Source organism: Mirounga leonina, unplaced genomic scaffold (genome assembly GCF_011800145.1).
Source record: "Mirounga leonina isolate KUSES-001 unplaced genomic scaffold, KU_Mleo_1.0 Mir_125, whole genome shotgun sequence".
NCBI classification, from domain to species: domain Eukaryota; kingdom Metazoa; phylum Chordata; class Mammalia; order Carnivora; family Phocidae; genus Mirounga; species Mirounga leonina.
The window spans coordinates 65763977-65791900 of record NW_023270305.1 but is presented as its reverse complement, the minus strand read 5'-3'; the positions used below and the strand labels follow the sequence as shown (position 1 = coordinate 65791900).

General features: G+C 49.0%; 1 protein-coding gene across 2 annotated transcripts in view; it reads left to right on the top strand.

Annotated features, from left to right (window-relative positions):
- PRKCE (protein kinase C epsilon) overlaps positions 1–27924 on the top strand; it is a 488826-nt gene that overhangs the window by 227657 nt on the left and 233245 nt on the right. The window lies entirely within an intron of this gene.

Below are 27924 nucleotides of genomic sequence, written 5' to 3'. Positions count from 1 at the left end.
ACTGTGGATGCTGGCTGTCGCTGCCGGGTGCCTCCTATGGGATTGAATCCTCATCTGTCCCTGTGTCCTTGTCACCCCCTCGAGGCTCAAAGTCCAGTTGGGACCATTTGGGGGAGGCACACATCTGAACAGCGACTGCCAAGGAGAAGGGGGAGAGGACAGTCAGGCTCCTTCAGTTTCTCTAGAAGACACAGGCTCTGCCTTACATCAAGAAGCATGGGAAGGGCAGGGGGTTCTTCTCCAGTAGAAAAGGGTGTAGATGCTAAGTCTGCAAAAATAGAAGTGTCCACTCTGAACAGCCGTGTCCTCTTGGGTGGTTTTTTTTTTCCCCCCTACTGTTGTTCTCAGCACCAGCATATCTTTGTTTTCCTTAAGCCATTTGCATTCGGTGCTCCTGTTTCTCTGTTCCCATGGCAACTGCCAGAGCCCAGGTGCCCCTCACCGGCAGGTGCCTCAGAGCATCTCCCGTGCAGGTTGCTGCTTCTAGTGGCTCCCGCCTGCAGGCCTCGTACCCGGTGCCCCCGCTGCTCCCATCCCCCCAAAACAGCACGGGAGCTCGAAAACTCTTTGCTCTCTTCCTGTCGCCTGGATGATAAAGGCCGACTCCTTACATCGGCCCTGCCTTCCACAGTTGATGTCTGGCCTCCATTTGCAGCCTTTCCCATGATTCCGGAAACTCTCTTCCCTGGCTGAGCAGGTCCCCAAATATACCCTGTGCCTTGCTGGCTCCATGCTTTGTTCATTGATCTGTTGTCTGGAAGGCCTTCCCCACTGCTCCCTGCCCAACAAAAGCCCTGTTCTGCTCAGGTTCTGCACAGCTCCCCGGAGAGAGGCGACTGCTTGCGTTCAGCTCCTGTGGTACATGTGTGCATTGCTCACGGGGCCCTGTCGTGTCTCCCATCTGTCCACGTAGACCGACGAACTCCTTGGACAGCATGCTGTATGGGTCTTTGTATTCTCCCACATGCCAACACTGCGCTGAGCACATGGGAGCCCGCGAGATTTTTGATGCTTTATTTTTTCAAAGAAGGAGTGAAGAGGAGAAACAATTAGAAACAGAGAAGGTCAGATATAAAGTGCAGAGGTAGAAATGCATGGTCCTAAGTTGAGGTCAGGCAGGCTGGAGTGGGGAAAGATGGGGTGGTTAGGTATTTGCTCTGGTTGTGGTATACACTTTGGTTGTATGTTCCCAGGGGCTCTTCGAGTGCCCACCTGGTTTAAAAAAACCTCTGGAGGTAGCCAAGAGTCCAGCAGCAAGGTTTTCTGGAGACTTAAGCATGATTTTGTATAAATAGAGGCAAGAGTGGCATGTGCTTAAGCAACATTGGCTGCTTAATGGCACGTGGATTTTCCAGCACGCACTGATAGCAAAAGGATCGTCCTGTTTGCACCAGCCTGGAACTTGGAGATGCATCCTTGTGCGCTTTGCAGCAGGAGAGCTCAGCAATGCATAAGTGTTGCTAATGCACCCTCCACCCCACCCCCCCAACAGCCCCCCAGCCCCGGCTTGCTGGTGACAGATGACTTCTCAGGGGCAGCATCTCCAGGCATTCGGGAAATCACTGTGACTCAGCCCGGGCCTCCTGCCCACTTTCCCATCAGCCTCGTTGAGCTGTTCAGAGAAGTGTTGAAAGGGGCCCCCAGCTGGGGCTGACCGCATCCCTCACAAAATCCTGAGGGCCATGTCCACAGCAAGGTTCAAGTAGGGAAGAGCGAGAAGGAAGAGTTGGGGCACCGAGAGCATGATCGGCTGGGCAGTGGGTGGAAAGAAAAGAAAGCGGTGACCTGTGCTTTCTGAGGCTTTGGAGAGTGGGCGACGGAAGGGAAGGCCCATGAGCATGACCGCTATCCGGTGTAGTTAGTGCGCTGTGGACTCAGAGGAGAGTCCATCAGGATCAGCCTCTGTCTCCCTCCTCGCAGCCTGGCTCCTGTCTTTCTGCTTGGGGTGTCCCCAAAAGCCCACCACTTCCTGCCTCAGGGGCCACTCCCGTTTGGACGCTCATTCATCCCTCCGCAAACACTCCCTTGAATCGTGGGTCCTCTTTGCACCTAACGGCCAGGCCGGAGCTCTGAGCCGGGAACTGGTTTGTTGTGTGCGTGCCCTCGGGCACGGAGCCCTGTGAGAGCCCACTGGCAGGGGCTTGGGCTCTAGGACCACAGCCCTGCCTCTCTGCTTCCGGGTGAAGGACTTCTAACTTCAGTCCGTTCCTGTGTAGAAAGGATGCAAATGTATCTCAGATTTAAGAGGTGACATGTGTGAGGCCCCCTACATACAGTAGGCACTCAGCAGCACAGACTATCCAAATGAGCACCCACCCCGCCCATACCCTGCAGGCCAGACATATTACCACACAGGATCTGTACACTGAGGGTAATAGTTGTTCCATAAACACATGTCTGTTGATGGATGGTGATAGGAGTTTTCATGATCGCGGTTTTTGAAGGTTTCTTTTAGAGCTGACTTCAGCCTGCCAGCATTCAGGTCTAGAACCGCTGGGGGGAGCCTGGAACTTGTCTTACTCAGAAGGATTAAGGAATTAGGTTGTTTGATAAAGGAAGATTAAGGGAACTAATTACTTTGCTGAGCAGTGAATATCTGGTTAATGCCAGGTAGAGACCTCTTAAGAGAGGAAGTTAAGCATTCAGTAAAGGGAACAATAAAAATTAATAGGGTACACTTAAGAGGAAAAACAGATGGAATGCCTGAGAGTTAGAGTGATCTGTGGTAACACTGAGGGATCTTCTGAAGGTGAGGCAGCCTGGCAGGGTGGCGGGGAGACCAGCTTTCTGCACCTTCCTCAGTGTGTGAGCTGGTGTCCTTAGCCCGGGATGGGGTTGATGCCAGTTCTTAGAGTAGACGTGAGGACAGGATTTGTCCGTGCACGTGAGACACTTCCCAAGTTGCCTGGCTCACAGTGGGGAGACGTGACCATGTCCCCCTAAAGGGGGAAAAAACCTGACCATTTTCAAAGTGAGCTCAGTCATCTTCTCCTTCTGTCTCTGTCCAGTTAAGCTTAGGAACTTCGGCATATGGAGGTGCGTGTTGAGGGCATTAAGTTGTAAGGGTTTGGCCGCCTGCTGAGAAGAATGCCTGCCGAGAAATAAAACTGTTGCAGGACAGATGGTGTAGATTGGGTATCTTTTCGCAAATTGATTTCTGTTCGGCTTTGTTTTCACTCGTGGTCACGCTACAGGGGATAGGTGTGTTCCTCCGGAATGCATACAGCTGTGGCAGCCCTAGCTCCCAGCAGCGCGGAGCCTGATGCTGGTGATACTCACTTTGGGGAGTTTCCAGAAGAAAGTGGGACTTTCTCCTAGAGCTTCTGTGCAGTGTGAGGAGGCCCGGCTGTCTCCGGGTGTTCTGATGGCATTCGACTGACCTCAGACTGTGGGGGCAAATGGTGCATGGGACCCAGAAAGATAGCCATGTGGTGATTTTACGAAGTCACTGTGGGACACGAGGAAAGCCCAATTCATTCTTTACTTCTTCAGTTTGGTTAGGGGAAGAATGCTTTTCTCAGTTTATGCAAAGTGATCATGTTTTATTCATCATTTGGTAGAAGTCACTCTTAAGGCATGCAGGGTGGATGATGTAAGCTTTTCCATCTCAGCTGAGTCAGATCTTACAGAGCCCTTATGCTCTGTTAGGGGCTGGGGAACCCAAGTGGAGGAGGGCGTGCTTACCATCCCAGTGTGTTAGGAAACTAGGAGTTGTCTTGGCAAGATGAGAATCAGCACAGGGGTACAGAAGTGCTGTGGGTGCAGAGGATGGAACCACTAAGATAGAAAGGTGGGGGCACGGGCAAGGGATTCCAGAGGAGCTGGTGTTTGTGCCATGGCTGAGGCTCATTGCGTGAATGTGTGTCCACAAGGAAGGCCTCCGGTGTAGAAGAGCCCTTGACGGAGAGTCCCAGCACTTTAGGATGGCCGTCCTGGACATGCCTGAGCTGGGGCAGGGTGCCATAGGGTGCGGATATTGCCCTTGCCCGGTGCCTGGCTCTGTTCCCTCAGCCAAATCACACTTGCCAATTGGTTAAGTGGTTGTAGTCCTCCCCACCCTGCCTATAGGTGGTCTGCACAGGCTGCAAGGGAAGGAATTTGAAAGTCCTGGGCTTTCTGCAGCTGAGAAGAGGTTCAAGAACCTCTCTGCTCCATCCTGTCTCCTGAGGGTCTCACCTCCCAGACCTCCTTCAAGGATGGTGTGACCACCTAAATGTTTGTTTTTCTCCTTTACCTTCTTTTCTGTATTCCCTCTCCCTGGCTGTTGATATATTGGATTTACATATTTGAATCAAGAAATTGGCTTTTTAATAATGGTGAAGAGCACCGTGTACATATTTTCCTTATAAGAGGCAAATTTAAGGGCGCCTGGGTGGCTCAGTTGGTTGAGCGACTGCCTTCGGCTCAGGTCATGATCCTGGAGTCCCGGGATCGAGTCCTGCATCGGGCTCCCTGCTCGGCAGGGAGTCTGCTTCTCCCTCTGACCCTCCCCCCTCTCACGTGCTCTTTCTCTCTCTCATTCTCTCTGTCTCAAATAAATAAATAAAATCTTAAAAAAAAAAAAGAGGCAAATTTAAGTTGATACACCCTTATCAAAGGACTGAAGTACCCACATACATTTATTTGAATGGATTATAGAGAAAATACAGCTGGTAAATAATCCTGAGATATTATATACATGTTTATGAATGACCAGAGGTGACCCATTGTGGTCTAGAGCTTCATGTGTAGCCTTTAAAAAGCAAGGGTGTATGAGAAAAAAATAATGACCATGAATAACTGGATGGGTGCTATCATTAAGTGTAAGCTTATATCCTTTGAAATAGCTAAAATTATATTAAACATACACTCAAATAATTTAGCGAACTCTTTAGTTCTATAACTAGTATAGGCATTACGATCTGTTTTATCCACCCATCCATCTGTCTGTGCATTCATTTTTCCATGTGACCCTGGTCCAGGCTCTATCTCCTACCTTTAGATCTCTTGGAGGACACGGCTTTTCCACAGAACACCATCTGGTAAACGCTGTTCGAGGCAGTGTGTCCATGGCTCTGATGAATCGAGGCTCCTCCTTTTGGTCAACCTGCCCATCTTGTTCCACGCCGACAGAAATAAGTCATTGGATGGTTTTTATTTCACATTTGTCTTTTAAAAATCAGAAAAGTTTATATAGGCTAAAGGGATGAATGAATAACCAGTGTTGTAGAATATAATGCAGTTGAGGATCTTTAGGGAAGAAAGGTGCTTTTTGGCCAAGATAACTGCCAAATGTCTGGAGGGTGCAGCGGAAGATGGTGCCACATTGCCCACACTGTATTTGTGACTTTCATGGTAGGGATTACCTCTTCTTACCCCCCGCCCCCGGTCTGTCTCGTGAAGTAAGAGGAGTCAAGGGGAAGTTTGGAGGGACATAGACAAGAGGGAACATTGCAATATGGTGTATGATTTGAGAGAAACCTTTTCTCGGCCACCCTGATATCTTTTTGTTGGTCTGCTGGAAATTCCATCACCAGAGACTCAGTTCTTTGAGTTAAGAATTGGCCTTTAATGATAATGAAAACCACTGCAGTTAGCCAGGGGATAGTGAGAGGGACACTCTGATAAACTGCTGGAAGGATCTACATTTGCCCCATCTTTGATGTAATTTGGCAATATGGATGATGGCAATCATTTAAGGAAGTGTGTGCCTTTTCTTACCTAGCACTTGTACTTCTATCAATGCTAAGGACATACTTGGGCAAGCACATAAAAAGCACATGAACAGTTATCAACTGGTAATAGCCTAAATTACCTTTTAAAAAAAAGGTTAAATATATTTTGTATACAATACTCTGCAACTAGTCCACATATTGTTGTAATTTTATCTTTTTTTTTTAAAGATTTTATTTATTTGAGAGCGAGCGTGCGTGAGAGTTGGGGGAAGAACAGAGGGAAAAGGGACAAGTAGTCTCCGTGCTGAGCATGGAGCCTGACGTGGGTTCGATCTTAGGACCCTGAGATCATGAACTGAGCCAAAAAGCAAGGGTCAGATGCTTAACTGCCTGAGCTACCCAGCTGTCCCGTAATTTTATCTTTAATGACCCTTGAAATGGTATTCAGTATTGTTAAATGATAAAGCAGTTTCCATGTAATATGGGCTCATTTTTATAAGAAAAATACACACATACACAAATAGAAAACATGAAACATTATACATTAAAATGATAAAATTAGTTATCTTTGAAGAATATAGGTAATTTTTAAAAATGTCTTTTTTTTCCTGTTTATACTTAAAATTCTAATATAAGCATACATTAATGTTATAAATACAATTTTTCTTAAAAGCACCCTTTCTTAAAGTATAAATAGTCCTGAAGTGATAGAAAGCTGTATTAGGTACATATTGTTGTACAACAAATTATCCCCAAACTCAGCTACTTTTCACAACAAACATTATCTCACAATTTCTGTGGGTCAGGATTTCAGGAGAAGCTTGGGTTTTTTTGGTTCTCACTCAGGGACTCCCGTGAAGTAGTCCATCTTCTGGCTGCTACTGCAGTCATCTGAAGGCTTGGATGGGGCTGTTGGGTCCGTCCACTTCAGAAAGACTCTCTCACGGCTGTTGGCAGGAGACCTCAGTCCCTTGCCGTGTGAACCTGTCCATAGAGCTGCTTGAGTGTCCTCCCAGCATGGCTGCTGGCTTCCTCCACCGAGAGTGAGCCAAGAGTGAGCAAGGAGGAAGCCACAGGGGCACTCTTATGACTTAGTCTCTGAAATCACACATCACCATTTCAGTTTATTTATCCATTAGAGGCAAGTAACTAAGTCCAGCCCACACTTGAAGGGAGGGTAATACACTCCACCTCTTGAAGAGAGGAGTATGAAAGAATTTGTGGACATATTTGAAAACAACCACAAACATGTGAGATCATTTGCAATCATTAGGTAGTATGGTTAGGATCTACCCACTGGGAGCCATCTTTCCTCTCAGTGGCCAGTTGAGGAGAGTCCTAAAGGATGAGAGTTTTGGTTTTGAGATGAATATGTGCTTGGGTGGTATTTAAGGAACAGGAAGCCATTCACAGAACAGGAAGCCACTCACTGGGTTTTTGGAGTCCAGAAACCTGGTTCTACCATATATTCCTCACATACCTTTGGTAAATCAAGTTTCCCTTTGGTTTTCCTGTCAGGTTATGCCGAGGGTCAAATAAACTAATGCAGTTGCAGGCCCTATGTAAACCATAAAGCAACAAAGGAAGCTGGCTGTTGGTGTCATAATCACCACTATTGTTGTTATTGTTGGAAAGGGGTAGTGCTGTGGGAGACGAAGGAGCAGGGCACAGAAATGGACTGGGAGCAGAGAGGGAATCGAAAACTCTTCTGACCAGATTCCCGAGGGCTGGCTCTAAGGCAGGAATGGAGAAGGCCTGTCTCAGCTGTAAACTCCCATGACGCTGCGACAGTTACAGGGACTTCTGTGAGGACTGCTGTCTTGGGTCTTTACAGAACGCCAAGGTTCTAGTTCACGAGAAAGACTGCAGTCAGGGTAGGATGTGCCAAGAAGGCAACTTTCTCTCACCTTTGGGACCAGGAAGTCCCTAATCTTCTTAGACTTGTCATCCATTCATTTATTGCTTCAGGTAATATATATTTATTCCCAACCGTGCGTCAAGCCCTGTGCTAAGGGATGGGCGACCCAGTTAGGTAGGCCACACCTTTTCTCTCCAGCAGGAAGGACTGATGTGCAGTCATTTTGAGTGGAAGACGGAGCCTTAGCTGGCGGCCTCATTCCCCAAGCCTGGATTTGAGTTTCAGGAAATAGTTTTCTCAGATGGCCATATTCTCTCAGAAGTCACATAGCTCTGAAAATTTTACGTCTTTGGAAATTAAACCTTTTTTCCTCCACTGATGTTTATAGGCTCTCAGAGTGTTGGGCAAAGGTAAAGGCAGGCAATTGCATTCAGACCGCTGTAATTTCCAGTCCTTCCTTCCTTCCACGTCTTTTTTTTTTTTTTTTTTAAAGATTTTATTTATTTATTTGACAGAGACACAGCGAGGGAGGGAACAGAAGCAGGGGGAGTAGGAGAGGGAGAAGCACGCTTCCCGGCTGAGCAGGGAGCCAGACGTGGGGCTCGATCCCAGGACCCTGGGACCGTGACCTGAGCCGAAGGCAGACGCCCAACGACTGAGCCACCCAGGCGCCCCACCTTCCTTCCACGTCTTGATGGCCAACACCACACAGTCTCCAGAGGCCCCCTCACTCTCTCCTGGAGGTGGCAGGCCTGTAGTTAGCGCCGGACAGAGCAGCTCCTGCCTGAGGTTGCAGTGTTGGTTGGGGCCATTTGCAGAAAAGGTTGACACTAGTATGAGGAGAAAGCTACCCAGCGGTTGGTTCTCTTTTCTTTTACTCGCTGCTATTTGTAGTGTGCGTCTAAATACTCAGAAATGATCCTGTGCTGTTAGCTCAGCCTCAACTGTGAAAGTTAAATGATTTTTTATTTAGCTGTTTGTGACTGCTGACTATGCAGTAGGTGGGAAGCCAAGTCATGTTCAAAGGTTTTTTTCAGTAGATCCATTAATCTACAGCAGACCTAGGTGGGAACTGTTGCTTCAGATAAAATGCAATTCTCAAAAAACCAAAAAAACAAAAACCAAAAAAACCCCCAAAACAAAACCCCGAAAACCCCCCAGAAAATAACAAGTGTTGATGAGGAAAAATTGGAAGTATGTGGAAAATATCATGGCGTTCCCTCAAAAAATTAAGCCTGTGTGATCTCAGGGTCTTGGGCTCCAGCCCTGCACTGGGCTCAGTGTAGAGTCGGCTTGGGATTCTCTCCCTCCCCCTCTGCCCTTCTCCCCACTTGCATGCATGCACGCTCTCAAAAATAAATAAAAACCTTTAAAAAGTTAGATTTAGAACCACCATGAGCTTCGGCAGTTCCGCTGGGTGTATGCCCCAGAGAACTGAAAGCAGGAGATTGAACAGGTTATCTGTAAATGGAAGTTCAGAGCAGCATTATTCACAATAGCCCAAAGGTGAAAGCAGTTCAAATGTCCGTTGATAGATGAGTTGACAAGGTGTGGTATATACCTGCAATGAAATTTTCTTCAGCCTTCTAAAGGAAGGAGATTCTGACACAGGCTACCGCATGGATGAATCTTGAGGACATTATGCTAAGTGAAAGAAGCCAGACACAGAAGGATAAATCTTGCATCATTCCACTTCTGTGAGGTAGCTAGAGTAGTGAGATTCGTGGAGATGTAAAGTGGAATGGTGTTTGGCAGGGGTTGGGTGAAGAAGGGAGTGGGGAGTGGGGAGTCAGTGTTTCATGGGTACAGAGTTCCGTTGGGGAAGGTGAGAAAGTCCTGGAGATGGGAGGTGGTGATGCTTGCACAGTAATGTGAATGTGCTTAATGCTTCTGAACTGGATACTTAAAAACGGTTAAAATCACGCATCCCGTGTGATGTATGTTTTGCCACAATAAAATTAAACATTTTTTAACATAAGTGGCTTACAAATTTATGCTTCTAGGCTCTTAGCCCTGGGGACACAGAATTGGACCGGGCAGAGGACTTGACTGCAAAATCTTTTAGATTATTTCCTATCGATGGAAGGTGGGCAATAAACCTTTAACAAACGAAGAGGGCGGGTGTGGGTACTGTAAGGGCTTTGAGAACGATAAAATTGGGTAACTGGTGGGGCGCCTGGGTGGCTCAGTTGGTTAAGCGACTGCCTTCGGCTCAGGTCATGATCCTGGAGTCCCGGGATTGAGTCCCGCATCGGGCTCCCTGCTCGGCAGGGAGTCTGCTTCTCCCTCTGACCCTCCTCCCTCTCATGCTCTCTGTCTCTCATTCTCTCTGTCTCAAATAAATAAATAAAATCTTAAAAAAAAAAAATCGGGTAACTGGTGTAGTGGAGAACCACGTCACATGTGGGATGCTTTAGCCAGGGAGGCCTGGGAAGGACTCTGAAGGGTCTGCATTTGGGCTAAGTCCTGAATGATGCGCAGCCATCTGATCCACTAAAACTTAATGCATTTGGACTCCATTTTATCTGAAATCTCACTGGTATTTCTGAGATACAGAAATTGCTACAGAATCCAAAACCTATTATGAATTGTGCTCGCAAAACCATGTCTGTGTCGAGTATTTAATTGATTGCTTGAGGATTGAGATGGGGACAAACGAGGCATTCGTGGTTTAGAATATTAAAATATTTCTTACCGATTACCAAACATTCAGACCTGGCAATGTTTTCATCCAGGAAACAATATTAACCGGTTCACATATCTTTCATTTACTGTTTTCAGGAACTAAATCCAGGGAAGTTTGCCATGGGCCTTCTTGGAAAGACTTTAGGCCGTTTAGAAAATAATGGATTTACAAATATCAGTGATTACTGGTATTTTTATCACATTATCATTCAAAAGGAGATCAGTCTGTTTTTTTCCTTAGAAACCAAGGCTATTTATTTAAAGCTTCGAGTGTGGAGTTTGAAGATTTCTTTTTTATAATTGACTTGATATGGAAAGATGTAGGCTTCTAGGACAATGAAGTGTGTACACAGTTGATGAGTAAAATGTATTTAGATTTCCCATTATGTGTTTTAGAGACTCCCCTGTTTTTCCTCAGATTTTCCTTTTTAAGTCAGTCTCGGGGTAGAAGATGAGAGTCCCCTGAGGACCACAGGAATGGAGTTAAACCGTTAGAAGTTTGCATTGCACGGGCCTCGATTTGTGATGGAGCTCACAGCACAGTGTCTATAAAACCCTGAAGTCCAGCCAGGCACATTAAAGAAAAGAGTACAGTGACTTCAGAGTTTGAGATAGGTCATTTTGCAATCTCTTCTTTTTTATACGAGTACATGGCTGTCTTTGCTTTAGGATAGTGTCATGGTATTTCCCAGGACAGAAGAACTGGGCTGTGGAATCCCATAATTCTTGGGAATTTTGACTTATAAACTAACTGGGGAATCGTTCCAGCTTCATGAAAATCTCTGGCCCTCTCGAGTCTGTTTCGCCTCCAGGGGCTTGGGTCAGAGTTGGGGTGCCTGCCAGGGTGTAGTGACTGATGGGAGGAGTACACAGTGCAGGGCTCAGGAGACAACTCTGAGATTCATCTTTGATCTTTCATGGTGCGTGAGAGAAACCAGTTCATGGCTCTTTTAGAAAAACCATCCTTTTTTTTTTTTTTAAATCTGCAACCATTAGAATATGGGTGCACGAATAGACATAATGCTGTCAACAAGTATTTACCAAAGGCTTACTGGATGCCCAATCCATCTTGCACTAAGTGGTTATGGTTTAGCAGGAAGGGTCTTGCCCCCAGGTAGTTTCAAGTCTGGTTGAAGAGCCAAAATATATAGAAATGAAAGAACAGAAAGTAATAGTTAAAGAATACAGTCAGGGAATTTGGATTTGTGCTGGGAGTAGGTGCTGAGTGAATGATTAGATAAGGAAGTGGTCCTTGTGGGCTGGAGAGGTATGAGGTCAGGGAGCCTGTGTGGAGCATGTAGAGCTTGGGGAAGGCCTTGATAGAAGGCCATGACTGAACAGGTCTGGGAGCAGGACGAGGAAGACTTCAGAAAAACCCAGAAGAACTCCAGACCCAAGTAGAGGATGGAAAGAAATATTAAGTCAAGGGTTAGTTGTGTTGAGAAACGTTCATCTGTTTCTAATATCCAAAGTGCAATCTCCAGGGTTAATAAGTATTAAATGGGGGACGTGGAGGCCAGGGGGCTCTGTGGTCAAGTAAGTTTGGATAGTGCTGGAATCAGCAGCTGAGGATTTCCTTCCTGCAAGACTCCTCAGGCCTTTTATATGTTGACGCTCACAGCGACTTTCCCAGGTCGGCATATATAACATGTAGTTTCTTGCTTATTTGACCACAGAACTATGTCTTTTCTCCAGGAGATTCCTGCAGGAATAGAGTTCTGAAGAGTATAATTGAGTTGGGGAAGTACTAGCCTAAATGATTTTATTTCAGTGTGTTTTTTAGTGCAAGTCACTAGCAATAAAGTCTTGTGTTCAGTGGTCTGAAAGCCCAGGGGGATTGATTGGATGGAATTTAGAGGGACTTCATTTAAAGAAATCAGTGAATAAGTCGTCCTCCCAGGATGCCCAGCCTGGAGTGAAGTACTGTCTTAGTTATTATTTCCCAGTATATTAAAAGACCCATACCACAAGCTTTACAAAATGTTGTTTTGTTACTGTTATTCCCCTGATTCTCTTAAAACCTGCGGAGGGATTTTGTGTCAACAGCATGGCCTCTCTGGAGGGGCAGAGTCCTGAGTCCCAGCAGCTGGGGCTGTGCGTGAAGGTGAAGCTCTAGGAGCTGACACGATGGGGGTTGCCAGATAAAGTACAGGATGCTTGGTTACATTAGAATTTCAGATTAGCTCTGCATAATTTTTCAGTATAACCATGTCCCAAATATTGCACGGGACATAATGGCACACAAAAATTACTCCTTGTTATCTGAAATTGAAATTTACCTGGGTGTCTTGTATTTTTATTTTCCAAATCTGGCACCCTCGCCCAAGATGCTTGGGGAGCCGAGCCATGCTGGGACTAGAAAGTGACTTAGAGTTGTAAAGACAAGGTAATGGGGCCAAATCCCAAGCTCCCAAGAGCCGGGCCCCGCCCTCCTGGGAGATGCGTGACTACAGCCTCAGGCCTCCTCCTCACTGCGGTTCTCCTCGGTTTGGGAGAGTGTATATGTGAGAGGTCATAGCCTCTATTTGGTCATGCACTTCTACAAACAAATAAATGGAAGACCCAAAAGTGTACCCCTGAAAGCACAGACTGGAAAACACAGAAAGCTTATAGTTTCTAGGAAGAAACTAGTTGTGTCTGAACCTAGGAGTCTTGAAACCAAAAGAAGTATGGATGGGGGTTGGCCAGGGAGGGCTGTCCTTGGGGAGAATATACAGGCTCTGGGGTTCCTTTCCCTGCTGAGATGCAGAGTGTCTCCATTCCAGGTTTAGTGGTGGGATGGTTGTTACTAAAGTGTCGGTCCTTGCCCGTGGGCTCTGCTCCGGGATATCATCAGGAGGAGAAAGAATCAAACCAATCTCTCTGAGGGAAAGATCTCCCCCATGACCTGCAGGTTGGCTAGACCGCCCACCACAGCTGCACTCCTCTTCCTGATGATTCGCCCCCCCCACCTCCTCTCTGCCCCAGGAGCCCCACCTTCCCCCCCCAGCCTTGCATGGGACATGCTCCTGACAGCGGGGACTTAGGAGGAGGTTGGGGGCAGCCCCCGTGCTGTGAATGTGTGTTGGTGCCCTGGGTGAGGAGGCAGGGGATGCTGGGGCCATATATGAGGGTCAAGGCATGGAGCTTCTGCTGCATGGACAGACACTGGCAGGGACTCCACGTCGCCTCTGCGGGCATTGTGACACACTGGATCACTGGCTGCCACCAATGGTAATCACACCACTGGTGCTTGCTGTATCCTATGGCAACAGCAGCTCCTTGTTAATTCAGGGAATCTGGGGGCAGGCGGTAGAACAGGCCACTTCACATGGTCTGGGGAAAACCCGGGATCATGAGCATTCTTGATTTATGGCCAAGCCCCCGGAACCTCTTTGTTTGTTCTCCAACATCCTCGCTGCCCTCCCCCCCACCACCAGTTTCGGAATTTGGTTAGTGGAAAGAGAGGGGAGCTCCAAAAAAATTCATTCCAGAAGTCAAACCGAATTCTATGTAATGAGTCCATTAGATTCCACAATCAATACCCAGCTTCTAAGCATTATGTATATTGATGAGCTGATTGCTAGGAGACTAGTACTGAGGGAATTGGAATCCATTTTTACGGGGGCCAAATTGGTTGTTGATGGGCTGTAGTAGACTATGACTTTATAATCAGCTAAAACATCCTGCAGTCTAGTAAAACATAGCTTCTGCACCTTGTATACTTTCCTGAAAGCCTGGCAGAGCAGGGTTTGCACTGAGCCCTGCATCACGGCCCTGGGAGCTCTTCCCAAGGGCCAGAGGGGCTGGCCGAGGCCCCAGCAGAAGCCTCTGCTGGTGTTGGGGTCGACAGGAGACAGGTAGGGAGGGTGGGGGTGGGGCGCAAAGCTCTGCAACTGTGATGGGAAGGCAGGACGTGTCCTGCAGGGTTCATGGGGACTGGCTCTTGCCCCGGCCGTCCAGAAGCACACATCCTCGCCTGAACTGCTTCCCCAGCTCTGTTCTCTGGATTGCAAGCTGGGTGAGACGTGCCTCGCACACTGGGAAATCATTTCCTTTAAGGTCTTTATTCCAAGACTCTCAGTGGGAGGAGGGCGGTTTGTGCACAGCATGATGGGCATGCATGTGTCTGTGTGTGTGCGCGCACACGAGTGTGCATTGCAGGGGGGCAGTCTGGGGAGGGCTTCCTCTTCCCACTTGCCCGTCCCAGGTCTGGAGCATGCCATGCTGTCTGGTAGCGCAATGGAATCTAATATGGATTCTCCTAATTAGCTGGGCCATGGGCAGTCGAAGAGTCTCAAGCTTCTGGACTCTTGGGCACCTCCTGCTCACCTGGGCCACTGCGAGGCATGGAGGTGCTGAGTCTGGGAGTTTAGCCCAGCTTACAGTTCTGCCTGGGCCATGACTGCCCGGCCAGGTCACTGCCCGCTTTCACAGAACAGGTTTCTGGAGGCAGGAAGTTGAAGGTAATTAGGTTAATTAAACCCCTTATAGCTCTCCAGCTGCAAAATTGCTCTCAGATACTCTGAAGATTTAAAAAGCATGCATTTACTAAAACAAAGCCCAAACACCCACAATTAAACCAAGGCGAGCCCTTTCCACCTGTGGTGTTAGGCACGGCTCGGTTTAACTCAGGTGGGAAGGAGGGTGCAGGGTGTCTCCTCTCCTCCCTGAATGTCTTTCACCTGGTTCTGAACACTGGCCTGGCTGGTGTGATCTCGGGATCACCCCTTGATCTTACCCCCTGCTGGGAAGTGGGGGACGCCTTGACAGGGTGACGTGCTCCTCTGCATGTCCCTTGGTTCAGGGGCAGCAGAAGCAAAGGCTGGGATGCATTGCCGCCGGCCCGCCGTCTGTCAGGTGGCGGCCCTGGGTGTTAGAGTTCCAACAGCTTCTGAGGCACCTGGCTGAGCTAGCAAGCCCCACAGAGGCCCCAGGCCCGCACTGACTGAAACTCCTGTTGGAGACTGTCCCACCCTCCACTTGGCCGGGCCAGGGGTTTGCGGGGCATCTGCTTGTTGTCCTCTCTGAGGGCTGTGCTGGATTCTGCTGGTCTATCCAGAGCCAGAGAACCTGGTGGGGGGCCCTGGGTGAGTGAAGGGGGCACAGAGGGGGAATCTCCCATGCCCCCCGCTCCGCCCCAGGCACTATGTGGGGAGGTGTTCTTGGCTCCAGAACAAGCCAGGGGAAGTGTAAGTGTGGCAAGAGATGGAAGAAAGGAGGCCAGAGGGGGTGCCCGGTGCATAAAATAGCTCAAGAGCAAAGGTTAAAGGATGGACTGTAGAAGTGATCGGATCAGCAATGGAGGAGAAAGCCTGAGAGAGAAGAAAATCAAGGCTTAAATATCACGGGCTATTGGACTGGCAGTAGAAGGGTTTTAAGTGGGTTGGCAGTTGGCAAAGGGAGAAATAAATCAACCCCTGACTGAGCGACTTTCAGGAATTAGAGGCAGACCAATTAGATGTTGTGGAAACATTTGAATGTACTGGATTGTGTTTGGATTCAGAGGTCAAGAACGTCTTTGAGGCCCTTCTGTGTTTTCTGAAGAGCTCCCGGGGGTAACTCTCCTGTGGAATTAGGAAAAAAACTGAACTCGACCGGATTTGTCCATGACCAGGTGGTAGCCAGGGATGGAGCACATTTCTCTGGGGGTTTCATGGTGGAGACGCCAAAGAGGGTGTGGCTGACGCTTGCCATGCACCTGGTGTGTTCCCAGAGAGTCCGTCTTGACAACCTTCACTGTTCTGTGGGCTGTCCTACCTCTGGGGAGGCAACGTTGGCTAGAGCAGAGCGGGAAGCCCATACCTGCCGCAGATCTCCTCTCCGAGCCCCAGGGGGACCCAGGCCCAGAACTCTGCCTGGAGTCACAGTGCCCATCTGCCACTCTCCACCACAGTGACCGTGAGCAAACTTCTTGACTCTGGGTCTCCGGGCCTCATCCTAAACTGGGCGTACAGTAGTGCCTATTTGATGGCCCTGTTGTGCAGACTCGAGGGTTAGCATACGTAAAGTGCCGAGAACAGTGCCTGCCACCTCTTAATTAATAAAACACCTTGTCCAAAATGATCTCTCCTGTTTATCACAGTTTTCACTCCCTGTAATTCTCTTTGATCTTCTCCAAACCTCTAAGGTGGGGAGGGATTTTTGCCCCATTTTGGAGATGGGGAAAGCACAAGGGGACTTTGGAAACCTTGCCGGAGTGCCAGTGGCTGGCTAGTGGATGGGCGAGGTGGAAACTAAGAACCCGAGCGCTCGACCGTACCACCTTCGGAGTAGGAGGAGTTGTGTTCGAGTCTCTCCATTTCCCCTCAGTTTCCTGGTCTCGTCATTGGCCCTAGGGCCCACTTCCCAGGCACAGGATGAAGACAAACGAACAGATGATAAAATAAGTCCTCGGTGCTGGGAAGAACTACATGGCAAAGAAGCAGCTAGGCCACTGGCCATGGGAGGGGACGGCGCTGCAGGCCGCGCACTGCACAGCCTGACGTGGGGAGGAGAGAAACGACCCCGCGGTCTGGGCTCTGTGGCCCAGCGTGCAGCCTGCTCCCAAGTGCTAAGGAAGTGTGACTGGAAGTGACCACTCCAGCCTCTCAAGTTCTTTGGACAGAGGCCTAGTGAACTGGAAAGGTGAATTTCCCACAGCACTGAAGAGGCCGAGGTCAAGGGTTGTCCTGGGTGGAGAGGAGGGGAAGGCTGCGCTAGCCCCTGGGCTTCTTGCCGAACAGTGATGCACCTTGGGTGGGGGTCCTGCTCCCTACCAGATGATCAGGATGCAGGCAGGTGGGAGAAGTCGACCAAACACCTGCCAAGGAGTCCTCACCCCACCCCCTACCTCTCGGGTACCAGAGCAGTGCTTCTCAAACCTTAATGGCACAGGACGAGCCTGGGCACCCCATTACAAGGCAGGTTGTGACTCTGTGGTCCGCGTGTGGCCGCAGATGCTGCCTCTCTCCCCGGCTGCCGGCCTGGCGGACGCGGCCGTCCGTGGGCCGGGGCCGGGTGGTGTGGACCGGATGTCTCTCCCGTCACCGGGCACCGCTTCTGTTCTCCTGCTCACGCTCCCAGGTTTCTCAACACAGCCAGATGGAAACAAGACTAATGAGGCCCCAGGGGGCAAAGTGGAGGCCCTCTCTGAGAGAGTGTTGCTCTCCTTTCCCTGAGAGGGAAGGGTTACCCTCCCGGGTGGGCACCACCCTGGGGAGAGGGGGGCAGACCAGCTGTGCGGCTGGAAGATTCATACCTCCATCTTCCTCTGAGCCCTGCAGTCCTCGGCACGGGCAGCTTTCTACTTAGCACTCTGATTTCTGTGTCCAATCGATTGGCCACTCTTTGTGCCACATAAAAATGCGTGACTGAGTTTTGACCTTGAAGCCAGCCAGCCATGCAGGCTTCTGTCTTTCACTGTCTCTTTGAACTCGGAGAAAGGTTAGGGAGGAAAAACAGCAAGCCATTTTACTGAAATAATGTTGTCATTAGTAATGGGACTTCTTTGCATTAAATCCTGCATTTATTAATAATACGGTAATAGCACTCTCTTCCATTTGTGGATTATATTATGTTTTACAAAGCACTTCCATTGCCATTATCTTATTTGATACTCCAGCAGCCATTATGAGATGAAAGGAGATTATCATGTTCAGGAAACTGAGGCTCGGGTTGGTTTATGAGCTTGCCAGGATCACAGGGCTCTGGGGGACAGAACTGGGATGTGGATGCATATTTGTCTGGAGTGGAATTAGGTCAACAGCCTTGCTGATGCTCTGGGTCCTAATTTGCCCCACCCCCAGCATCATGAGGCCACACCAGGGAAGACACAGTGTGGCCTGCCTGTAGCTGGCTGTCAGGACTCTTCCTGACACGATTGTGGCCATATTGTTCCTCAAGTGCATAGCTGAGAATGCGCTGAAGTTTTATAAAGTGGTTAAAGAAGGCAAATAAGCAATCAGCAAAAACAAAACCGTAGAGAAATAAGCTAGAGAATGTGTTTTAAGTTACTCAGTTGCTTTCTCGCTTTCTCTCAGACTTGCGTGTAAACACACACACACACACACACACACACACACCCACACACCCCCCTCTCTTTGCCTGGTTTTCCTGGCATGGTGTTCCCCAGTGAAGCCTCTAGAAAAGCCAGGCAGGGGTCACCTGTGTGGTGCTTGCTGGACTCGTTCCTGGAACGTTTCCTCCAGGTCACCATACCTCTCTTTTTCCTTCAGGCAGGCATTTCAAGCCACTGGCCGTGACAAAGGTGGGACAGACACGTGGCCAGCCACAACTTAATTTCCCCCCAACCTTCTCTAGGCTCCTATTTCACAGGCTGCTTCCGGTTGCCATGGAGATAGTCTACTGCCTTCTCCCTCAAATAGAACTAGAATCACACTTTTGCTTATGTGCAAGGTAGAAGTGACAGAGCCCCATTTCTGTAAGCGGCCCTTTCCAGTAAACTCACCCCCAGCTGAGTGCCCAGGAATGTGTGACCAGGGCCCGGAAACTCACCCTGCAAGGCACTTAAAGCAAAACAAAGCACCTGAGAACGATCCCTTCTAGGTTTCCATTTGTAGTTAATGATTCTTGGAATGTAACTGCTAAATTGCGTTTAAAAGAAAAAAAGGTCACTGCACAAGTAGAGAGCCTCACCATAGAACGGTCTCTGAAGGCGACTGTCACTGGGACCCGGTTGTTCCGGAGTCCTTACGGCTGCGTGCACTGTTCCAGGTGGGGTGACTGGGAATGAGAGGACCTCATGGCGGGAAATCTGGAGAGGCCTCAGGCGGGGATCCTGTCCCGAAAGGCTTTGCCTTCTAGAGGGAAGACAGTCACGTACCCAGTATCTAGTGCTGCATCGGGGTTCCTGCTGTGCAGTGGAAAGGAACCCGGAGGGCCTCTCCTGGAGGCAGGCTGCCATTCAAATCCGAATTCTTCCGCTCCTTAGCTCAGGGTCTTTGGGCGGCTTCTCGCTATCTCAGTGCCTCAACTTCTCAGCAACGTTGCTAGGAGAACTAGGTGAAATGATGCGAGTCGAAGAGACTCACCTGGTGTCGCCTTGCATGTAGTCGGCCCTCCCTGAACGCCAGTTCCATCTCTCTTTTCCTTCCCACCTACTAAAGGAGGGTGGGGGCAGTGGCGGAGGGGGAGGAAAGGCGCAAGGGTGGGCGAGAACCTGGCCAAGCGTGGGGTGGGAGCTGCAGGTGTGGACAAGGAGCGGCTGTGGTCCTGGAGGGGGCTGGACGGGGACACACCCTGAATTCCTTGGCACAGCCGCAAAACAGACGGCGTGGAGGCTCACGGCCAGCGTGTGCTTCGGGGGAGCTGGTCAGGGGGTCGTGGATGCGCACAGGAGGTGTGGGAAATAGGGCAGGAAGCAGTGCCCATCACAGGGTGGGTGGCGTGGGAAATAGGGCAGGACGCAATGCCCATCACAGGGTGGGTCAGTGTTTTCCCCGTTGGCTGCTCCGATCGCCCCCCGTGGTGTGCTCCTGCTCAAAGCTAAGCAAAGGCCCGGGGGTTCTGCCTTGCCCCGAGAGATCCCGAACTCTGGCCTTGTCAGCCCAGCGGGGTTTTCCTTACAAATCTCCTCTGACTGGAATCCAGGAAAAACGCTTATCAGCCAGCATCAGGAAGCGATGGGTTCTTTTAAAACAAAAAAAGCTGTGTCTTTTTTGCTGTAGGTAACTTCCCCAGCCCCGTGGCTCGCCGGCTCCGCAACCCTTCCCCGACTTTTCCCAAAAAGCGAATCCCTGAGCAAACGGGCCACGGAGTAGCAAGTGCCTGCACGGGGCTGGGTGATGCTGTGCTGCCTGCTCAGAAGGGCCGCATGACGCAAGCAGAGCGTGGCAGCCCCTGGGGAGGATGGGTCACCCAGTCCCAGATGTGGCTGGAAGCAGCTGTGACTCCATTTCCAGCCAGGCCGTGCTCCTGGGCTGTATGTGGTTTCGGTTCCCCTAAGCCCCGGGAGACCCGAACGGGAGACGGATTTTAAAGATTTTATTTATTTATTTGAGACAGAGAGAATGAGAGACAGAGAGCATGAGAGGGGGGAGGGTCAGAGGGAGAAGCAGACTCCCCGCCGAGCAGGGAGCCCGATGCGGGACTCGATCCCGGGACTCCGGGATCATGACCTGAGCCGAAGGCAGTCGCTTAACCAACTGAGCCACCCAGGCGCCCGGGAGACGGATTTTAAAGAGCGTTCTTTGTAAGCCCAGCCCAAAGGCAGAGGATGGATCAAGTCGATGACCACTCAGCCTCTGTCAGTCCCTTTTCGGAGATTTTTAGGCATCTTTCAGGCCAAAGGACACCCGGTCCGCTAATGTTGTCTGGCTTCAAGGACTGAAGGCAGTGTGGTGCAGTGGTCACAGGCAGGCCCGCTGACAAAGAAACCAGAGGAAAAAGGGAATTTTTGGTTTGCTAGGGACCTGGGAGAATATTGCCTAAGCTTTTTGGTAACTGGATTTAAGGGAGAGCCCTTAGACTGGCTTCTCACCAGTGGAGCATCATGGGTCGTCTTAGCAGTGAGAAAAATACCGGTGATAAAAGCAAGCATTTTCCAGCATACCCCTAATCTCCTTGGATCCTTACAACACTCTGAAAGACAGGCAGGGAAGGTGTTACCCTGTGTGATAGATGAGATGAGAGGGACTTGTTCTGCCTGCAGCCACACAGCTTGTCAGTGACGGATGGAGGCCCTGTGATCCGCACCTCCCCAGCTGCAGGCTAGTGGCACTGCCCTCTGAGCATGCTCCAGGAGCAAGGGAGGTCAGAGAGGGAGGAAATCACGTACTGCCATCACCCCCACCCCCCTGGGTCCGCTCTGCCTTCAGCTGGTACAGGAGGGTACTCAGTCTTGGAACCGTTGCTTCCTGCGAGGCGGGTTCTGCCACATGCCAGGGTTCTGCCACACGCCGCAGGTCTCTCTGACTGCAGAGGGCTGAGACTTACAGCCTCCGCCTTTGTCAGGGGAGAAGGCGTCTGACAGCTTCTGGCAGTGGTGATAATTCAGCAGGCTGGAAGGAGCCTCCCCGGGGACGCTGAGAGGCTTTGCAGGTGGCCTGGAATGGCCTCAGAGACTCACCTTAGACACAGGTCTCGCCAGAAACCACCAATGGAGCAGCCAGGACTCATTCTTGGTGTGAAGGTTTCTAATACAGAATAGATTTCAGAGGAAAACTTTGAAAAGAGTCTGTGACATGGAAGATTTGGAAATGACAGAATAGACTGACTTAGCTCAGGTATCTGGGAAGGGGCCACCCATACTTTTGTAGTCTGCTGCGTGGAAGCTGCCTGGGGCCACCAGCCGACCCCCACCAGAGGCCAGAGTGAAAATCCTGATGACGTTCAAGTGCTCACCTCACTGGGCCAGTCGGGACACAGCAATTACCTGGCCACATTGCTGCAATGTATAGGAAGGGGGCTCACAAGCCACTTATTGTCTGTGTATCTTCTAACCCCCGGATTTATGGCGAAAACAGAGCCCGTGTTCACTTTGTATAAGGAGAGGCCGTGGTCAGACACGAAGTGGAGCTGTGTGTTCTGCTGTTTGTTGGGTTAGGTGATTCTCATCGGAGAGCTGTTGAAGTCTGAGGCCTGGGCGAATCGCTCCAGCCCATCTTAAGGACTTGAGGTGGAAAGACCTCCTTTGGCAGTAGACCAGTTTTTTGTCTGCTTGTCCATCTACTGAGTTGGGCAACTCTAATACATTGAGCCCAGCCCTGGGCTTCTAGGGCTATCACCTGCAGATCTCTTCCTGCTGCCTACCCAGTACATGGTATATGGTCGGACTGGGGGGAGCCAGATGTAGAAACAGACATGTTGCAGCGTAGTCATACAGTGTGGAACTCTCATCCTGATCATTCCAGAACTATACTGATAATGCCACCAGCCAAAACTTGAGTCTTTAGTCCTCAAGTCCTAGAAAAACAAGGACCCCTCTGCTTTTTTTTTTTTTTTAATTCTGAGATTTTATTTGTGACCTACAAATTTAATGGAGCCTGGTACTTTTCTTCCTAGGTAGAAACATTAACAAAGCCAAGAGCTGTTAGTGGATGCAGTTTTCTCTGCATGTGTAGCAAAGTGTAACTTCTGGTTTCTGAAATAACTTACTGGTGACTTAAATGAAAAGTGTGGATATGGTATAAGTGCTCTGAGGCATCAAGGAGTTTACTACATAATTGTTAGGGAGATGATAAATCCATACATGAATTCAAAAAATAACAATACAGGCCAGGCATAGGGTAAATGCCACAGTCCCTCAAATAGCTAAGGTGGGTGGACGGTAGGTCCAGGGACTGAATAAGGGAACACAAGGGGAAGTGGCAAGTTCTGATTGGCCATGTGAAGTTGGATGTGTCTTCAGGACATAGAGCTGGTGGCTCTCTGGGTGTGGAGCCTAGAGGAGTGTTGCATGCTGTCTCTCTAGGTTTGGGAATTGCCAGCATTTGGAGAATCCCAATGCCAGATGGTCAAGAAAGGTGTGTGTAGAAGAACCCGTCAAAAAGCAAGAAGCTAAGGAAACCCCAGATGCTTGGACAGGCAGAGGAAGAAGAACTTAGAGAACACCTGGAGGGGGACTGACCAGAGGAGCAGAAGGAAAACTGGGAGGTCGGGCTGCTCCCCAAACCAAAGAGCCTTTGGGGACAAAGAGGTAGGTAGTTTCAGGTGTTCACGGGTGACCCAGATGAGAGCTGGGCAGCAGCACCTGTTGGAACCTGGTGGCCTTGGCAAGAGCCATCTCAAAGGGAAGTTGAGGGCAGAGGCCAGTGTGCACCGAAGTCACTAGAAGGAGGGGCCAGTGAAAGAGTGGGAATGTGCGGGAAGAGCCCACTTTCAGGACTGCAAGGGGAGGAGAAAGTGTGGGTGAGAGCTTTCAATATCCACGCCCCCTAGAGGTGGGGGTTGTTATTTTCTGATTACAGAGAAGACCAAACTTAGAGAGGTGAACTACTTTGCCCCTTTTTACATTACTGTTGTAAACAGAAACCCCACCCCTGTCCCCATAAAGGTTATTCAATATGGTTCCCAAAGGTATTACAAGTAGAAAGTGGCAGAGTAGGGATGCACATCCCAATATGCCTGGCTCCGAAGTTTGGGACCTTGCTACTCAAAGTGTGGTGCAGGGACCCGGAATGTGGGCATCACCTGGGACCTGATGAGAAATGCAAATGCTCAGGCCCCCCCCAGACCTACTCCAAATCTCTTTAACAAGAGTCAGGTGAGGCACACGCATGAAGCCTGAGAAGCCCTGCTCCGTGCTTTCCCCTGTACCTCTTGTTAGTTATCCAGGTGTCAGGTAATGAGGATCCAAATTTATCAGGTAGACATAAAAGAGAAATGGGTGGGAAAGGCATGCATTTTCCTTCTCTGAGCAGCTTGGAAGCTGCCGTGTCTTCCGATGGCCTTGAAGAGCTCCCTTACCCGGGAAGGGCATGCCCTCGCGCCAAGCACTTCCACAGAGCCGGGGCCGAACCGGCCTCCTTCACCATAGGCTGATGCAACACACTGGGTTCTGGGCAAGTTTTGCTACATTTTTTAATTAATAGCCATTTCCATCAAATAATAATTCAGATGCAAAGAAAGGAAACACCCTTTCAATTGCTAGAGTAATTAAGCTGTGTAGATTAGCCTGATCTTTGCTGCCTCCTCAAAGCTCTCCAAGGGAAGATAACTCACATGAGTTATCAGCGCATGAGGTTTGTTCAAATGTTGTGCTTCTGAAAGATTCAGGAACTGCCTACCTATGAGGTTTTTTAATTATAGCAACCACCTCTTTGAGTACTTGTTTTTTCAATGAGTACTCCCTTCAGGGTTCTGCCACCTCCTTTCTACCTAAAGCAACCTAAAGCAACCAGACCACATGCAAAAGGCCAAGAGACTCTAACCTCCTGGTTCCTTTCTTTTCTGAGAGCACTCTCTTTCTCTACTTTCTATTTCTTGCACCCCTGGCGGTTATGTAGTTCAGTGTTTTCCAAAGTGACCCGTAGTTGGTTGTGAAATAAATTTAGGGAGTCTCGATGAACTTAAAAAATATATATTTATGTATATGTGTGTATATATATATATATATACACACACACACACACACACATCACTGAAAATATCAAAGTACATCATATGCAGTAGGGGCAACAATTGTTTTGTGAAACTTTTCTCTCAGTTATATAAATATGTATGTATGCTGAGTTTCTGTGCAAAAATATTTTCAATACGGTGGGTCATGGTCAAAAAGTATGACAGCCACTGACCCATTTCATTGGCTCCCTATTTATAGAACCATTGAAATCACAGAATTTATTTTTTAATGACCCTATTTCTACCCATTGGTTTCAGTAATCTGCATCTGAAAGCATTCCCAGAGATTCCAGCCATCAACCATGTTTAAGATCTGCTGGTCTGGTTCAAACTCCCACCCAAAGGAGGATTCCCTTTTATATTATTTTTGGCAAGTAATAACCACACCTCTGGGTGCCATCATTCCCTGTTCACCACCAGGTATATGTATGAAGAGCCTAACTGGTGAGCAGCTTCCCCACAGAGCAGCATACCGCCCAGGCCTTGCGGAATGCACCTTCTTGTTAGAAACTTCTCCTGTTTAGATCACTAAACCTGGCTGGCTTAAAGCTTTCACTCTTGCAGGCTTTTTGTCAACCCTCTGGAGCTCTACAGAGTAAATCTGTCACGTCCTTCACACGGACAGCCCTGCAGAGAATAAAAAGCAGCTTTTGTTTTCTCTGAAGCTTTCCTTTTGTCCAGTTAAGCAATTCGCAGGAGCCTTCCTGATCCTACCCTAGCATCTCTGAACTACTCTTTTGCCAAAAAGAGAACACGCTTCACTAAATACAGCGCAAACAGTGCTCTGAGCAAGGAGTTCTGCTTCTGCTAGGGCTGGTGATGTGACCCTGGGTGAGCCATCTCCTCTCTGGGCCTTGGTTTCCTCATTTGTCAAGTGAGGCTGCTTGGCTGAGTGACCTACTTTATGAAGTTTTGGTGTTAGCATGAACTGGGAGGAGGGTACGTGACTCTCAACAGCTAACACTCTTCTCACTTTCATGTTAAAGTCAATGAGCCATAATCAGATTAGGAATTTTTTTTAAGAGTCCGTAGAGCCTTTCACTGATGGCAAATTAATCAAGTGTTGCTTTTCTTGGCTTGGCATACATAGGAATGAATGAATTCCATGTATAGCCATTCAGGAGCACCCAGCTCTTGGGGATTACACATGCAGACCCAATAGAGAACCTTTTATTGGGCTTCCTGCCTCAAATTTCTATTTTCCCTTATTATCAGCGATACACTGGGAAAAAAAGTAGCCTTTTGCTAGGATTTACCATGCTGTATTTCAGACTGAAGAGATTTTTGTTTCTTCCCTTCACCTGAAGTTTTGTGCGAAATGATTTAAAATAATGGAGGAGTAGGGCATGCTATTCTTTCAGCCCAGTGAGAGTCTTTTTGTTTTTTTTTTAAGGAATAGATATTTTTTTAAGAAGAGTTCAGCCAGCGCATCCACTGTTAGCATCTAAACACATCTCCAAGATCCGTGGTATGAATTTATAAGAAAAAGGGTTTTAAATATTAATAAGGTTGAGAATTGGTTGTTCTGTATGCGTGTTCTAGAATTCACTAAAGCTTCAGTGGACCCTAAAGAACTCAGCCCCTCATCATTAGAGAGTTAGGATCCCTGGGGACCTTTCTAGGAGCAAGTGTTTTTGCCTGAAGTGTGAACAACCTAAGGGCAAACAAAAAGCGTTATAGCTTCCTGGAGATGGATGCAGATTTTCAAGTCTCCCCAAAGTTTTATCAAACGCACAGTCTTTTCTGCACTTGCCAGTTAGCCCAGCAGAGGCTGGTGCGGCAGAGCCATGTCCTGGCCTTGTTTGGGTATGACTGAGCCATGTGTGCTCTTGGTCTCAAGGGGGAGGTCGCAAGAGATGTGGGCAGGCTGAATCAACCTGAGGGAACCTATCTGCACCCCCGCCCCCCCCCCCGCCAAGCTCCCTGTGGTGACTTCTTCAGCGTCTGCGTCCTCTCAGAATTGTCATTAGCCAGAAAAGGGAGGACTATTTTCCTAATCTAAGGGCGCTCACCCCTTACTGTGAAAACGTGGCCAAGCTCAGAAAGCTTGCTGTGGATCTGGGGCTCCCGTGAGGAGGGACCACCATGTTGAGAAGGAAGCGTAGACACAGAGAAGGACCACCCTGGTATCTGGTGGGCTTGTGCTGGTCTTTTCCATCATGACTTACTTTAAAGTTTTCTAGGACGTAGTATTCTTCTGTCAGGAGAGAGAGTAGGTTTCTTCCGTTTGCACTGAGGAAATTTCTTACCGGACAGAGGCGCATCTGCAGTAATAACATTTTATGTGGACAATTTCCACATCCTCTCACACTGAGTATTTGTTTAGCCGAATAGAGAATCTGTGATGCTCCGATCTCTAGAGCTAGGCTGTACTTTAAAAGAGCAAACTATCCCAACACAGTGAACTCCATGATGGCGTCTTGTCATTCATCAGTTTACTTACTGTTGCAGATGAAACCTCTCCTGCTAGCTGTTCAGGGGGCAGGTGGAGATTGTAAGGAGGGCTCTAGCTTCATCTCTCAGGGTCTACTCTCTGAGAGGGCTTCACTCTACTTTTCTTTCAAATCCTAACTCATTTGTTTTTAGTTAAGCTGTGAGCATTGTACCAAACACGTTCTCAGCGACACACATTGGAGATGAAGCCTCTGCTCTGCAGCTACCATTTTGCAAGGACCGTGGGGGATAGCATGACCAGAACCACGAAGTGTCCGCGCTAGTTAAAGAGCCGAGACAGAGGTAGCTGTTGTTCTGTGAAGCCCTGTGTGTGTAGATATGCATACTTAGATGACGACCCTAGTAGGCCATGCAGGATTAAGGACCAGAAAAAGTTCAGACAATACATTGAATTGCAGGAGGGAAACTCACTGTAGAAATCATTTTTTAGGTTTCTATAGTTCCTTTAAAACCAGATGATTCAAATTCAGCCCAAATCCCTGAAGCTTTCATGGTGGTGTATAGTAAACCAATCTGTCCACCAGCTGGAAAGTAAAGGCACATATAGGAATTATTTGTCATGGGCCAAGTTTATTGCCAGCTTGAGTCCTCTGTGGTGGGGCTGGCAAAGGCTGGGGGTGGGGTGGGGCATACAGGAGCCTGTGAGGGGGCCGAGGTTGGGATGGGAAAGGAAAAGTGCAAGGCCTCAGAGTCCTCCAAGTTTGTCTATGTTTGCAGAAGCCCAGAGGACAGACACTGTTATGCAGAACATTCTTGAGGTAGGACGATCTCACAGCTCTTTTCAGGGCCCAAGTTATGTTACCCTCCTTTTTTTCTTTTTAAAGATTTATTTGAGAGAGCATGTGCGTGTGCCAGAGAGAAAGCGCAGGCAGGCAGAGGGGTCGGGGGAGGGACAGAGGGAGAGAATCTTCCAGCAGATTCCCCACTGAGTGCAAAGCCCCACCGGGAGCTCGATCCCACGACCCATAAGACCGTGATGTGAGCTGAAACCAAGAGTCAAAGGCCCAACCTACTGAGCCACCCAAGCACCAAGCTGTGTTACCCTTCCTGTCAAATAGTCTTTGTCTTCAAAGAGCTTCCCTTTAAAATAGGACTACAGGAAGGGAAGACCTGAAAAGCTAAACAAGGCAGGATCTGTGATGTGAACACTCTCTCTCTCTCTCTCTCTCTCTCCCTCCCCCTCCCTCCCTCCCTCCCTCCCTCCCTCCCTCCCTCCTTCCCTCCCTCCCTCCC